Here is a 16,445-nt window from a genome sequence, read left to right on the forward strand (position 1 = left end):
TAAGCCAGGAGGTCAAGACTGCTGGTGGTGGGATATCTTGAGAAGACATCGAATACAAATACTTAGCAGTAATTTAATGACAACGTGTATAAAACCAGAATTCACAAGCAAATATATAAGACTACCTAAATGTCCACTCTGAATATAAATATAGCCAGTGCTGCCCCAATTAGGACCTCTTTTGCTAGGTGCCTAATTTTTCATTCCAATGGAAAAAAATGTCTGAAAGATTGCTGAAACCAACTGATACAGTTTTAATTTAAACAAAAAATTTCAAGAGAGCCACATTAATAATCTATTGCAGCAAAAAAAAAAAAAAGAATCATGCAACATTTTAAAAGGTAACAAATTTAATATAGCACTACTTTTCATGGACCAGAGCCCATGTCATTAATGTGCAATCACATTGTTGGAACAGGGGGAGTGTAAATAATGAGATCAAACAGAAGTAAAGTGGAAAAGGTATATGCCAGTAGTCTTGTACTCAAGGTGATGGATTCCTTAATACTTATATAAATTGTGGCCCAAAACTAATTACAACAAGGCACGAAGTTGAAGAAGACTAATCAAGGTAACAAAAATGGCATTATTAAAAGATGCCATTTACAGAAGTATTATAACATAGGCAGCCTTCTACTGGTAAACTGATTAGCATATATAATGTAATTAAAATAACTTTTTCATTCCACAGATTTCATATAATAATTTCATTACTATATAATAGTAGTTTGTTGTAAGCCGCCCAGAGTCCCCCGTTGTGGGGAGATGGGCGGGGACAAGTCTATTAAATAAATAAATAAAATAAATATTGAAAATAATTTTTTTATTTTTGTTTATTATCTTTATTTGTAGAAGAAATAAAATATATATTTAAAAAAAACACTCAAGCCCCATAGGTTAGATTTCAACTTCTGGAGATATTGTAATTCTGAAGTTTCAAAAACAAATGTGCATCTAATGTCATGTCAGGGAATAAATTTTTTCATGTGACAAGAAAAAACAATCATAAAGCTGTATATTATAATAATGTAGTAGCACAAATAATACTTTATTCATTATAAAGAAGTTATATGTCATGATATGAATTAATGTATATAACAAATGTACATAGAGGTAGTCCTCATTTAACCACCACAATTTGTAACAGAATTTAGGTCACTAAGCAATGTGGTTGTTAAGCAAATCAGCATGTGACTATACCCAAGTTTACAACTTTTTTTGCTTGGTCGTTAAATGAATCACCACGGTCATTAAGTGAATTGCATGGTTGTTAAGTGAATCATGCAGTTCCCTATTGATTTTGCTTGCTGGAAGCCAGCTAGGAAGGTCACAAATGGTGATCACATGATCCTGGGCTGTTGCAACCATCATAAGTGCAAACTGGTTGCCAAGTGCCAGATTGCAATCACGTGACCACACTGTGATGATTGTAACTTTGGGCATCAGTCGTAAGTTATTATTTTAGCATCATCGTAATTTCAAACAGTTGCTAAACGAATGGTCATTAAGCAAGGACTACCTGTATAAATATATAACATAAACTTGTCCAAAATACAATCCCAAGAAATGTCTTTTAATGAGTTTAATTTTGTTTCAAAAACAAAATAAACTCAGTCATGAAATATCAATGCAAATCTAGCTCTGTAAAAGTTAAACTAAGGTAGATAGCATGTGGCTGACCTAGGCTGAAATTGAAAAGTTATGCTCGAATTTGGAGAGGAGATAGTAAGGTTGTAGGAAGTTGAAACAAACATCCCAGAATAGGGCAATGGCAAACTCTATCCCAAAAGGTACTGTGAAGTCACCATATTTAAAAAGGCCTGGGAAGATAAAGGATATTTCCCTGGTATGGAAAAGACAAGAGATACAAGGTGAATCTCCCTGAAAGAGATTTCATAATCTGAGTGTCATCCAATAAGAAAGCTGTGGTGAAGCAGGAGGACTCATCCCAAGAAGTTCAGTTCTGAAAGAATGAATCAATCAAAGCTGTAAATCTAGATAATGGGCAGAGACCAGCAAAGCCTGGGAAACTCAAACTCTGATCAGTCAGTTCTGAACAGCAAGTCTTACCTCTCTCTCCCATTGTCAGACCTACCAGGTAGACCAGACCAGGAAATCAACTCCACAGAAAGGCTAAAATTACCTTTATTGAGATTTGCTAAACAGATAGTCCTTGTTTAGTGACTGACTTGTTTAGCAACTGTTCAAGTTACGATGGTGATGAAAAAGTAACTTTACAACCAATCCTCACATTTACAACCTCCGCAGATCTGTAAAGTGAAGCTGAAGTAAGATCATAAGCATGGTCATGGTTTTACTCAGTGACTGCTTCACTTAATGACAGAGTTGCTGGTCCCAACTGTGGTCGCTAAATGAGGACTACCTGTAATAACAGAATCTTTCAAGTCTGATTATGCTGTACTTCTATCTGCATATTTCCATCAAGGTCATCTTCCTTACTTTGCAAAATTAGGGAGGCATCTGCTTGAGCTGTTTCTGAATATTATCTTGCTATTCTGGACTTTAAAAATGCTTCAGCCCCTTTTGCCTAGGTAACAGTTCCTGCATATCTCCATCAAAGTCATCTTCCTTCCTCTCTATCCCCATAAACTTTTAAAAAGGGAATGGGGCCAGCTGCACTTGGCCTTTGTTTCTTTGTTAGTACCCTCTTCTCAGTCTGGCTCCCGCCAGATAAGAAAAGTGCCCCCACCCAGAGAAGAATTGGAGAATCAGAAGAAAATGGCATCTAAAAAAATGTGGAGCTATATGTAATTTTTTTTTTTAATGTATCCTTAGTCCTATTTTGTTTTACCTGGACTGTGTGGGTGTTTGGATATGTATTCCTATGCAGAATATCAAGTGTGAGTTACCCTGCAGGATTCATGATGTTTTCCTTTTCTTTTCTCCCATTATCTTCAACATTCAATTAGCTTCTTAATCTTAATCTACATCATAAACAATTTATAACTTCTGAAGTCAGCAGAAGAGAAAATTTAGCTTACCACATCTGGCCACTTTGGTAGCTGCAGCACGCTCCTCCTCCTGAATCAAGCACCAGAGAGGAATTTCATCTCTAAAAGAAGGAAACGGTGGCAGTGACGAAACAGACTCCCAAAAGGGTGGTGGGAAGGTCCAACATGATGGGTGCTGTGGATGGGTTTAGGGATCACCTCTTGAGGGAACCAACTGGGTCAACCCTCTACATGCCTGTGTGGAACAACACACTCTGGGACACACTCAGCTGCACTCACACCCAGTTCATTATAAACAGTGGCAGGTGCGAAGGAAAGGCTTCACCAAGATCTAATGGCAATGGAAAAGGCTGACAAATACATAATTAAAAATAAGGAAGACTGCACGGGTTTAAAAGAAAATATAGCAAGAGTGGTAAAGACACAGCCAACCTGCACAAACATGTTACTAAGTAAAGAATTCAGCACCTCAAAAATAATTGCTTAAAATAACAATATTTCTTGTGGAACTATGTTTTCAAATCTGTGGGCAATGCATTCTTTGGAGAAGAACATTGTGAGGTGTTGTTTTGTTTTGTTTTGATGTGAATACCACCAGTTGTATCATATTAGAAATAAAGGGCCAACCTAATTCAAAAAGCCTGGATTCTCTATTTGGGTGAGCTGTTGAACACCACAGAAAATTATGTGGGCTACCCACTGCCCTCTCTTATTGATTGCTGAAAGACCGTTCCTGTTCATAATCCAGATGACATTTTGAGGGAACACCTATAAGAATGAATCAGGGCACAGAGACACAGAAGTTAGAATGTAGCTGTATTGCAAGAAGGAATCCAGCTTTCGCTCATTAACACATTGGGAGGAAAAAAACAGCCTGGCATAGAAATTCAAACTACTCCTTGAAAGAGCTTGACGGGAACTGGAGAGGGAAAACAAGGGTATGTTGATGAAGCAGTCACTGCGTTTGCTGCCAGACGTGACTTGAGGAAAAGGCTGATCAGCAGCTACATAAAGTTTTTTTTCCCCCTGATAAATAAACTAATACTCCACAGCAGTCATTCATATACTTCAAAAAAAGAAAAACCACACAGTTAGTATCAGTGGAGCAAATTACCACACCCACTTGCTAGGAGCAACCTTTCCGCACCTAAATGTGGACACTACATTTTTTAATCAAAAATTTGGATTTGGCAAGACAGCCTATTTTGAGCCAATGCGTAAAATATACCCCCCGCCCCGGTCACATATTTGCCAGGAAGCAACACCCTCTGGGTTTACTGAGCTGCTGAATGAGATCAACTAGACAGGACAAATGCTAATCAAGAATATACTAGATTTCATTTTAGGTATAGAAGTTGAAAATGTGTCCTTTTATATAAAATATTCCCTTATCTCTGTCAAGGAGAAAGTGTTGCAAGCTCTAACCACTTTTTAGCCATGCACTACTACAGTTAATGAAAATGGCTTTGTGCCTATATGCTCTTCCTCCTTCAGAAATGGCTTTGTGCCTATATGCTCTTCCTCCTTCCTTTGTGCAGCATGATAATGTCTGAACATGTTCATTTTTTAATGTTCATTTTTGGGGAAGTGACATATTTAGGTGGTGTCCTAGCATGGAAACACTAATTTCCTTTTGCATACCAGGCGAACAACTCTTTTTATTCATTCATTCATTCATTCATGCAATCAATCAATCAATGTTCTTCCAAACAAAGGGCCAATATAATCCTACTGATGGCTAGCTTCTGATTTCTGATTATTCTTCATGAACAGACTGGAAGGTAATAACATGGTTCAGAAAGAAGGTATGTTTTACAATTCTATTTATCTTCCCCTAATTACTTTGTAAGTGCTACACAGAAATTATTTAATTTGCAAAAAAAAAGTGTTATATTACTCTTTCAATTTCTTCCCACAAATGTCACGTTACTCATAAGTAGCAGTGTGAATCTGAAGAATATGAAGAGAAGACTGAGCACCACACTGCTATCGTATATTTTACTTTGGCCAGCTACCCTGTGACATTCTTGCCACAACTGGGTATCACGCTATCTATTTTGGCAGCAGGCATAACCCATCTCGCCTAATGGAATAACATCCATGGACAACAGTGACAATCACATAGGCTATTTTTGTAATCAGCATTAAAAGTTTATGATGTGAAAACATTTCCAACATCATAACAACACATAATTTATGAGGGCTGCTGAGACAATTAAAGGCCACCATTACTATTTCAAATACAGAAAGAAATACTGAACTTTACAGTGCTACCTAGTATCTACCCTTGCATATATAAAAGCAGTTCATCTTTGATTACTACAAGGGCTGGTCTTGCAGGATGTCGCTCCAAGAGCACTTCACTTAACCCTTGGCAGCTCCCTCAAAAAATTATACTGCATTCCTGTGTAATTCCAGGATTGTTTACAATCATTAAAAATACAACCTGCAGAAGCATTAACAAGTAACAGGTAAACAATGTCAGACAATCAAGATTCTTGGCCAACTTTAAAAAGTTAGTTGCAGGAGGATATTTCATAACTGGTGAGGTGTAAGCAGAGAGGCCTGGTATCAATCAATCAGCTAAGATGCAGAAAGTAGGCTGAAAAGAAAACCAACACAGCATCTTAGTATCTTACTGACTCAATACAGGAATTGGTGCTTTATCAAATACCAAGTTCTTAGAGCTTGATAAATAAGCACCTGCATTTCTGTTTGCACTATGAAGCAAAGAGGCAGTTCATGCTCAAACAAACTGACCCATTCAGAATCCTCTCAATAAAATATACACTGCAGTTTTCAACCATCTTCAAAAGCAACTCCATGTATAGTATGCTGCAAAGAGGATTTTCTGAACAGGTCTGGATGTTGTTAAAATTACTATTTGAGATAACAGGAACACTTTGCTTATCCAGCATTGTCATGAATTTGTAAGCATGTAAATCATATTGCAAGATATATTCAAGCCATAGTGAATGAAAATCAACTTAGAAAGAGACCTAAGACTGCTGTGCAGAAGTATTTTGTAGAAATACCCAAGGATCCAAAACAGTCTTCGGAGAAGACTGAGAAGTTTGGAAAGCACAATCTGAAAAAATGCAAACGAGGTTTACTGGGATAACCATAAAGTACCCTACAATGTTTGATAATGCTGAGTTATTCTAATTTTTAAAAAGGTGTCCATTATGGCCACGCAGCTTCAGTTTTATGCAGGAAAAAAAAGTTATCTTGGAAAGAAGACAAAGTTGATAGTCTGCTTAACCCTTTGATATTATCCTTTTAAGAGTAATATGTCCAGTGTTGCATTCATAGGTCTGTCTACTTCCTATTTCCTGGCCCTCATCTCATAAATTTCTGTCCCTTTTCAGAATATCTCATTAAAATTCTGATTCTTCAAGGTTTGGCTCCCTCTCCAGAGTCTCTAGTACATGGGAATAATCTGTGGTTTACAAATATCACTGGATTACAATTTCCATCATTCCTGGACACTAGGTACAGCAGATGGGTGTTGCCCAAAATCAACCTCTACATGAGAAACAAACTCTCATATGCTATTTTGAAAAACTTAAGATGCTCAGGTACTTCTTAATTGTAACTGAACATGATTAGTCAATACTATTTTGCAGAATAAAAATGACTACATGACACAACAGACAGAGTAAGGTGCTGTGAATAGTTAGGGAGAAAGAGAAGAAAGAAAAATGAGCAAAACATTTAGGAATAAGGCTATTGAATATATTTCTATTTTCATTTTCAAAATATTGAAGGATGCAGAAGTATATTAGAAGGCTGAATTTGCTCTTAGGAAATCCCAGATTCTTCCTTTCATGGAATGGTTTACATGATTTATATAGCCCTTATATATTATTAATACCATTTGTTAATGTAAATTAGTTTACAGCAATAAAATTCACAGAATTTATACTGTTATTCAATAATTAAATGCCCACTGGATAAAAAAAAATAGAAATAAATGCCAAGTTGGAACCAAAGTCAAAAATATTAGAGACTATAAAGTGGAAAATATCATACACATACAGTAACTGTATATGCTATGTACAGTGTCCTATATACATTGCACCACATTTCTAACATATTGACCAGGCCTAAGAAATTTAGTATGTACTGTAGAAAGAGCTTTATTTTCTGCACAAAGGAAAACTATTTTATCTGACATAAGAGGGATATCCTGATTGTTTATCAAGCAATCTGTACTCAGGCAAGTATCGTATTGTTAACTGAGACAAGTGTGGATATTTTCCTATAATCCAGAGCTTTAAGTTAATCAAATGGTAAATTAGACTAAAATAGAATCAATTGAACAGGCTACAGCAAGCTGTATCAGTCACAGACTACTGTGCTGTTCATGTCCAAGCACAGCTGTAGTTTTCGTTTCACTTGAAAATCAAAACCCGATTTCACTATTCTTTTTAAAGAGCAGACATTATAAAATGAGTCAGGAAGGCTGATTTCCTGTATATGCACATGTGTGCACACACACACACACGTACCAGCACCCTCTGCATTTCAGTTACCCAATTTTAAAGTAGGGCTAGGGAAACTAAAAGATTTGATTTGATTTGATTTGATTTGATTTGATTTGGATTTGTAGGCCGCCCATCTCCCCCAATGAATCCTAGATACTACTTTGCCCAGAGATATATTTCCCTTAATGGCTCCCTGCTCTACCTGAATTTATTATTTTTATTAAGATGCTTTTAATTAAAACAAAAACAAAAAAGGGATCTGGCATGTGTCTAAGTAAAGTGCCGGTCTTCAGTGTCTTATTTATTTCAAACAATGCCTCTAGGCCTCACATAAGCTCTAGAGACAGTCTTAAAATATGATGGTGGGTGGCTGATCCCAGTGCTCTATTTGTCCTCATCTGTCCTGAAAAAAAACAAAGCTAAGCTGGAGGGGAGGGGAAGGGAAGGGAAGCTCTGGGGAGCTGGAAAGGAGGGTAACCATTTACCTTTTGGAAAGTGACTATTTTGAGAGCCAGTTTGGTGTAGCAATTAAAGGCACTGTACTAGAAACCAGGAGACTGTGAGTTGTAAACCCACTTTAGGCATGGAAGTTAGCTGGGTTACCTTGAGCTAGTCTATACTCTCTCAGCCCTAGGAAGAAAGCAGCACCAAACTGCTTCTGATAATGTTGCCTACAAAAAGGCATAGACTTGTCCATGTAGTCACCACGAGTCAAGACTAACTCAAAGCCACACAACAGAAAGGTGCTTATTTAGCATCTGGTTACAGACATCACATTTTATGAATGTGAAAGCCTCCAGCCATCTTACAAGCATGCTTACAACATGGCCTCAGAATTTTGAATGTGCCTACTAATTTGAAAAGGTTGCTATCCCTTACTCTAGAGCAGCCTGTCTCAACTTTTTTATCCTGGAACACTTGAGATAATGTTTAGGCCTCAGAGAACTCCTGCATAAAAACTACTGTATTTTTACAACTCATGGTACATTAAACATAAAAAAAGGATGTTTTTTTTCTTTCCATCACCATTACAAATTCCAGCTGAGAAAGGTTGCTATAACGAAATTATTGTAGAAAGGAAAAGGAATAGGCCTCCTGCCTTGAAAAGCTGCAACTATTAAACTTCTATGACATCAAATTCTGGCTTCTGACCGAAGATGCAGAGTCAAGTTCACATATAGAGTATCACCCATAGCAAGAACCATACAGTGAACAATACTGTTCAACTAATGAGTAGTCTATGGACAAACTATAGGGAAGCACTCCCCAAACAACTACTAATAATATGTTATACCTAATATGTTCCTCTCACATATGAGCCATTTCCAGAAACACTGCAACGTATCAAAAATAAATTTTATATTCAAACCCTATAATATTGTGTATGAATAAATTATTCTTTTCATTGTTTGGACATCACCTGCATCTGGCATTTTCACTAATAGCAAAATTATGACTCTCAAAAACTAAAGCTGTCCATAATTTTTAAGAACTTCATTTTCACACCACCTTTTTAAATATAATCACCTTCAGAGATGATAACGCTATTTATTCTGGACAATTTCATTTTCAATGAAGTTATTCTAAATGGCTGTGATTGTTTCAACAAAAGACATCAGAAAAGAAAAGAATTGGCATGGAGAATCAGGCATGTGAAAAATTGCTTCTGGTTTTTCACTGCAAAGTTTGAATGGAAAAAAATCAGCAAATTGCATTATCAGAAAAAATGATATATTAGATGCATGTTAGGAGCGGAACAATAAAAACTATTCTATTGCCTTGTTTATTTATTTGGATTATGTGAACAATAGTGATTCCATATAGGATCCACCATTTCTTAATCCAAGTTATATGTATGTATGTATATGTATGTGTGTGTGTGTACATATATATAACATTTTTAAAAAGGAAAGGAAAAAGTGGTATGTGTAGATCAAGATCAGACTGTTGTTTCCATTCTCGGCTTGTTTTTAAAACTATAATTTAACTATAATTTAAAGAATGCATATTTTCCTGAATTTTAATATCAGAAGCCAGAACTTCCTAAATTTAATATCACAGTTAGTTAAAATCTAGCTGCACAAGTAATCATGGTCTGCCAGGTTAGAGGCTGTGTCTATACATTCTCATGTCCATGAAAATAGAAATAAGCTTTCCAAGCTGAAACGTTCGGTGCATTGTTGCCTCAGAAATGAAAGTTGGAATGTTGGCCCAATCTCTGAGGTTTCTGCTTTTCTCTCCTATTATCTGAATGTCTGTACACTGTTTCAAAGCAAGTTGTTCTGAATTAAATGGGCAGCTCAGTTCTTAGGAACAGGAAGAGTCACTGGACCGCATATCTATATTATGGTTAACATTGTGGTGACACCATTTTTTGTACATGAGCAATAACAACAAAAGTCCTCAGAACTGAGGAATACAGGTAGTTCCCAGTTTAAGAATGAGTTCTGTTCTCAAGGTCTATCCTTAAGTCAAATTTGTATGTAAGCCAGTCTATCCTTAAGTCAAATTTGTATGTAAGCTGGTCTATCCTTAAGTCAAATTTGTATGTAAGTATTGTATAATACTGTGTAAGTAGTATTGTGTAATGCACTCAAACCATTATGTATCTAATTCAAATCATTCTATATCTAACTTTAATTTTGCTACAATAGGCTATGTTCTTAACTATGGGTCATCCTTAAACTGGGTGTCCTCTACCTGTACAATAAACTGATTACGTTTATACTACAATTTGGGCAAATGCATATTTTCACACAAGTTGATTCTGAACACATATTGTTCAACCAATGAACCATAACTCTCACTGAAAAGCATTGTACAAATCCCCCTTATTTTATGGATCATTGCCTACCATTTTAAGTCCTTTTTTGCTCACAAACTATTGAATGGATAAGGCTTCCAAACAGAAAATCTTCATGGTCTGATGAGCAAATAAAGCAGCTTTAAATATCTTATTCTATGAACATAATTATATATTTAAGCTATACCTATGTGAAGCAATCATGACTTAACTAATTTTTAGACCTACTGAAAAGATTGAGAATTGTTGGCTGTGACTTTCCTGTACTATTGGTTTCAACAAGTCATAAGCAATGAGTGTACATGTGCATATACATCTGTCATATGGAGAGGTGTACTCTAAGCCAACCTCCCTCAACCTGATGTCCTCCAGATGTGTTGGAAGTACAATTCTCAGAATTCTCCAGGCAAGATCATGTACAGAAAAATATTATTATATTATGTTACGTTACGTTACGTTACATGTCAGGTTGGAGTATAGTATAGTATAATATAATTGAGATGAGATGAGATATCAGGTTGGAAGAAGACCAGACTAGCCCATTTCACATGACCCTCATACCCATGTTTCTGTTCCTTATTGAAAAAAATAATAATAATGGATATTCTTGCCTTCAGTCTTCTATGAGAGAGAGTCAGGTCACATATTTCCCTTTTCAACTTGACATTTGGTACAAATCCTGTGAATATCTATGATCTAATCCTGACCTACACAGGAAGATAGTTTCCTGTCACTTAGGACATATCTTCTCTGCACCCATCAGCTTCTCCTCTCCTATGCTCATGCCAGCTTGATTATTATCAAGCAGCTGAAGGGAACCTTGTCCTGACCAAGAGACTTCAGCAGCAGCTTGTAAAATATTCAGTCCAGGCTGCACTACCACATCTTCCACTGGACAATCCCTCTGCTGCTGGGTCCCCCCTCCCCTCCCCACCTTTCTGTCCCAGGAAAGCAACTGCCAATTGCTTTCTTTCCTGAGGGTGGGTCTTACTGAACATACACACTTCTTTATATAAATATAAAGCTGTGATCTCAGGTGAGAGTGTGGAAAACTTCATGCAAGAACCTCATGCAAGAACTCTGAAATCTTTGGGCTTTTGCAAGATTTGGGCTGTCTTACTTAATTTAATAAAACTTCATTTTAAAAAATGACATGGAACCCATCTAGATGGGGTGTATTCACTGAGGCACTACCTAGATGATTCCCATGGTACACTTTCATATTCCATTTAATAAAATTGACACTTCTGTTCCCCACTTACCATAACTAGAAGTGTTTTCTATCTTCCCTTTTTAACATTTTGCATTGTTGCTGAAGCCATACAGGGAGCAACACAGAGATAGAAACGAATTGAATAAGGAAACACCACCATGAGGGCTTTGAACTGCCCATTAAGAATCTACAACCTTATCTGCTAGAAGGAAAAGCTATGGAAAGAAGGGTTTACCTAAATAGGGAAAACTGAACTGTTAGATTAATATTTGCTTTCATTCACAGTTTTTTCTTTGATATGTTACTCTCCATTCCTTTCATTCCAAGTAGAAAGCAAATCCAGTTCCAGATTTTTAAACTAAATAAAGGCAAATCTTATTTTTTTACTGTGTTCACTGTTAGTCTCTAAGATCACCCTAACATAAGGTTACTATTATCAATTGTGAAAGCACAACAGGTGGGTCATGAGGAAGGTCACATTACTTTTGTTCACAGGCCCAGACACAAGGTTTTCATTATCCTTAATAAAAACAGAAGCTAGCAATAAAAATATATCACTGCAGGAACATATCTCTCCATTCATAGGCCATATATAACCTTAAACATTAGCTCCCAGTTTTTCAAAATACTGCTGCTGGCTTCAGTGCTATGATTATTTTTGCGGTTGCTACTTTAGAAAATAAATGTTATAAATCATGGCTCAACTTCTCAACAGTCCTTTTGAAGTGCAATTTAAAACGTTGGTCTAGACGAATCTAAATATATTGGTCCACTTCAAAATCTTAAGCACTTTAGATGGTCAATAAGGTGACACAGCTATTTAGCAATTCTTGTCATTAGAGTAATATGAAATGATGATGACCTAGAAGCAATTAAGGGCCATGTCCAAATCCCAGTACTAAGCTAAAGTAGAAACATAATTTAGCTGTGGTGTAAAATGGCCCAGAAATTTAATCCTTGCATATACAGTAGTTCTGAGAAACAAGTTCATTCACAGGCTGATAGGCCCAAGCTGTATACGGTGCCTATTGGGACTGATATAAGCTTATAGTTTTGACCTTACACGTTTTTCAAAAAAAACATGAGAAGAATTCTCATTTTATATATGCCATTTAAAGTCTTTCTAAAAAGTTCACCTCATTTAAATGAGTTTGTACTGAAATTAATATTAGAAAGTCAACATTTCAAAGAGCCCTATTTGGTGTTAGGGCAAGGCAAGGAAACATTAGCCAAAACAGGGAGCTATTTGTAGCTCCAATATTTCCACATCATGTATAGGCTATTGTCTATACATCAGACTTCCCCAAGATTCCCTTCAGATATGCTGAAGCACAGCTCCCATCATGCTGGGGGAGGGCAGGAATCCAAACAGCTGGAGAACCAGGTTCGGAAAGGCTGCCAAGCACCAACTTTTCCTTTTCCTAACATGAGAAAGCTAATTCCCTGAGCATGAGTCTGCCAACTTCTTTACTTAGTTATGACATATACGTTGACTATAACAGCATTTAATTTATTCAGACAGCTAAGGGCACTTCCATATCACACTGCTTTCATTTTGCAATCCCTCCAAAGCATTTGGAATCAACCATGTGATCATCTTCATTCCTGCCAACCTCAGAACAGTGAGAAAAGATTGTCCCATGACCCAACCATCTACCTGACCAATGGAGGAATATAAAAATCAACAATTAGTGCCGCCCAGTTCCCCTGATAAAAGTCCTGTCACCAATGCTCAACACAGATAGGAAAAAAAAATAAATTACTCCTTATCCTCTATGATTTCTGTACTCTGAACACTTCTGGCCATTCTCCAAAAAGTTCAAGCTGGTATTAAGGCATAAATCTTTTGCATATACATTTCCATGGAAAGGTGTGACAATGGCATGACACCATAGCTTTTCAGCCAGGCGCTGTTCCCACCAGCTACAACCACGGCTATACACTGTAGTGTAGAGCTGTATCTGTGTGCTTAGGAAAGAGAGTAATGGCTTGCTTGAGTCCAGAGGCTGGGAGGAGAGGTTAGGCAAGAATTCAGTGCAACACTTCCCTGAACATGACTTACAGACCCAGTAAAAATCAGGCCAGTCATTTTCTTTAACAAGAAATGTGAAACTATCCAGAAAGTTACTGGCTTCTCTAATAAAGTTACTGTGAAATCTACTAAAGAATTCCAAGTGTAGGTGGGGGGAGAAATGCAGAATCAGCCCACCCTAAAAGCTCCCAGAGCTCCTGTCTCACAAATCTCCAACAGGACAGTGTCCACGTGAGGTCAGCACCAAAGCTCTGTGTCAAAGTGCCTGTGGGCCTTGTCATAAATATGGCTGATCAGTGTTTCGTTAAGATAGTAGAAATTCAAGAAAGAATATTCTGTAGTATGCTTTGTTGAGAAAAGTTGGAAAAATTTTTCTGGGGGTTTCTCAACAGAAAATATATATATTAAAGCTGTTTTCAATGTCTTTCTTTAAAAAAGAAATTGAAGATAATAAACATTATTATTACTGCAAATCAAGCGTGATGTGATTCAGTTCCAGTATTTAAAAAGAGAGATAGGAGGAAAAGTGATGGAATGTTTTAAGGGTTTTTTTTAATGGATTCTTCTAATATATGCTCACCAAGCAGAGGTGATGCTGTACTCTAAAACCTTATCTATAAAGTGTTAAACAAAAGCAGCAGCAAGTAAATACTTCTGACATGAGAAACCTCTTCGGAAGGCAAAGCCTGATCAAACAGACTGTATTTTATTCTATTTTGTTTATACTAAAAATTCCAAAGATTTCTGCAGAATTAGTCCAAGCAGTTTAGTAGGCAAATTTCAAATTACATTTCAGCCTGTCAGATTTTTCATCTTCTAAAGCTGTTCAATTTATTTATTTATGGTCCCAGATCAACAAAACACAAGTACAAAATTTAAAATACAGGAAAAAAACAAACTTGAAACAATGATGAGAAGAGGTATCAGCCAGCTTCTGCAAGCCATAGCTATTGCTAGCAACTTGGCAACTTTATAGTAGTTGTCCAAGTTAGGTCTTGCAGAAGAAATACTGCAATTTCTTGATCAAAGACAGCTAAGATTTCTGACAATTGGATTTACGAGTGCCAGTCATCATAGGGTGACTATGATGCAAACGGTGACTATGGTACAAAGGGCAGTGTAACAGTACATGGATTATTGACGCAACCTCTGTATCTGAGCAGACATATATAGTATATGGTCATTGTATGGGAGACTGGAATAATCGTCTGTAGTCTCCATAATAGGTAGTGCACCAATTTGAGCCAAGGTAAAAAATCTCCTATGTGGAACATGTAGAATATTATAGAGATAGAGAGGCACCATCCACTCAGAACCTGCAATTGCACCATAATAAGGTGGGTGATCTGGCCCTGTCATTTTGTAGATCTACATCCCAAATCCTCTGTTTAAGTTTGATTTAGGCTTTTTCTGGGCTAAGTGACAATATTGCCAGGAGTGAGAAACCACAATATATTAGATTAGAATCAATTTGCCTCCTCAGGGATGACGAAGACTGATCCAGTAGGGTGAGGTGAACCAGAGACTTTGTTTTGTTTCAGCCAAAATCAGAAATTGCAAACCTTCGTTTCTGAGTAATTAATTTCAAGAAGTTCCCTAGAATGGTAGAGCGCTAATGCAGCTAGGCATCTGCAAAGGCCCATTGGGTAAAATAGCTGCATCATCTGCATACCAAAAATCAAAATAGGATGATGAGCAGGAATTGGAGGGTGACATTCTGGTTTAGAATGAGTCACAATGATGTCATTTATATAGAAGTTGAACAATGAAGGGGCAAGAATAGAGCCCATTTGATGCCTTTGAGGATAGGGATAGGGGTGGTTGGATCCCATTACAATCACCTCTAACCTGCATTGTAGTATTTTGATGTAACAAAAGTATTAACCTGAGAAGATGACAATCAATGGCTGTTGAAGAAGAAAAAGGTAAAACTTCAGGTGAAGACATGATTTTGCCAGAATTACTGAAAATAAATCCTGATTGCTGAACCACTGTGCTAGCCCCCTTGTTCACTGCCATGAATAACTCTTTTATCACTCCCCAAAGAGTAGCTTCATTCTATTACTCTCCCACCATACAAGAAAAGCGATAGACGAAATCCTGCTAACTACTGCCCAGTTAGTTTATTGTCAATAATTAGCATACTCTAGGCCTAATTTCTGCACCATAAACTTTTAGATTAAATATAGTCAGATAATATCATGTCTTCTGAACAAGCCGGTTTTAGATCAGGATATTTCACCATGATCAATGTGCAATTTTACACCATTTAACTGAAAAATACTCTAGTCCTACCAAAGGTGCCCTTTGTGTCACTTTTATTGATTTAAGGGCAGCCTTTGACTCAGTTCCTCCAAGAGACTTCTAAAGCCTTTACCTATATGGGCGTGAGCCATGCTGTGCACCAACAAGAACGTCCACTGTAACACTCAAGACTGTATGACATGACTATATGTATGGCAATGAACTTACACTTATTAAACTGTACTGATGATCAAACAAACAATAATTTATGTTATGTTATGCAGTTAATTTCTGTGTACTTCATAGTATAATATTAAATGTCATCAGGTTTCAACGAGCTATAAAATAATGTATACTGTAATATATATTACAATACTTTTAATTAGAATGCACCAAAACTCACACTTCAGATACTTCATGAAGTTTCTTATTGTTTACACAGACCAAATTCATCGTTTAACCAAGACATTTCAGATGCAAAATAATAATAACAACAACGACAACAAGAACCCCAACTTGGTGACCGATTTCTTCCAAAGACATCTTAATTTTTATTAAAATTTATATGGATATAATATATAAAGAAAAAAGATCGCTGGCAGGTATAGATTCCCTTCCCTTGCAAAAAGAAAAAGTAAAAAGGTAAATATCAGTACTGCAAAAATGTTGCATTAAGAAAAGCAGTGATGCTGTG

General features: G+C 36.7%; 1 protein-coding gene across 7 annotated transcripts in view; it reads right to left on the reverse strand.

Annotated features, from left to right (window-relative positions):
• The window catches only part of SOX6 (SRY-box transcription factor 6), a 469,019-nt gene that overhangs the window by 402,593 nt on the left and 49,981 nt on the right, over window positions 1-16,445 (reverse strand). The window contains exon 2 of one of the 7 annotated variants that reach the window (XM_088145994.1): window positions 3,003-3,073. The exons of the other annotated variants lie outside the window; for them this stretch is intronic. The gene's annotated coding sequence lies outside the window, so the exon portion shown is untranslated. The remainder of the gene's footprint in view (window positions 1-3,002; window positions 3,074-16,445) is intronic. 7 annotated transcript variants of the gene reach the window in all.

The sequence above is a fragment of the Python bivittatus genome, unplaced genomic scaffold (assembly GCF_059951505.1).
Source record: "Python bivittatus isolate LINGU-HERP-01145 unplaced genomic scaffold, Pbiv_v1 ctg000480_np1212, whole genome shotgun sequence".
In the NCBI taxonomy this organism is placed as follows: domain Eukaryota; kingdom Metazoa; phylum Chordata; class Lepidosauria; order Squamata; family Pythonidae; genus Python; species Python bivittatus.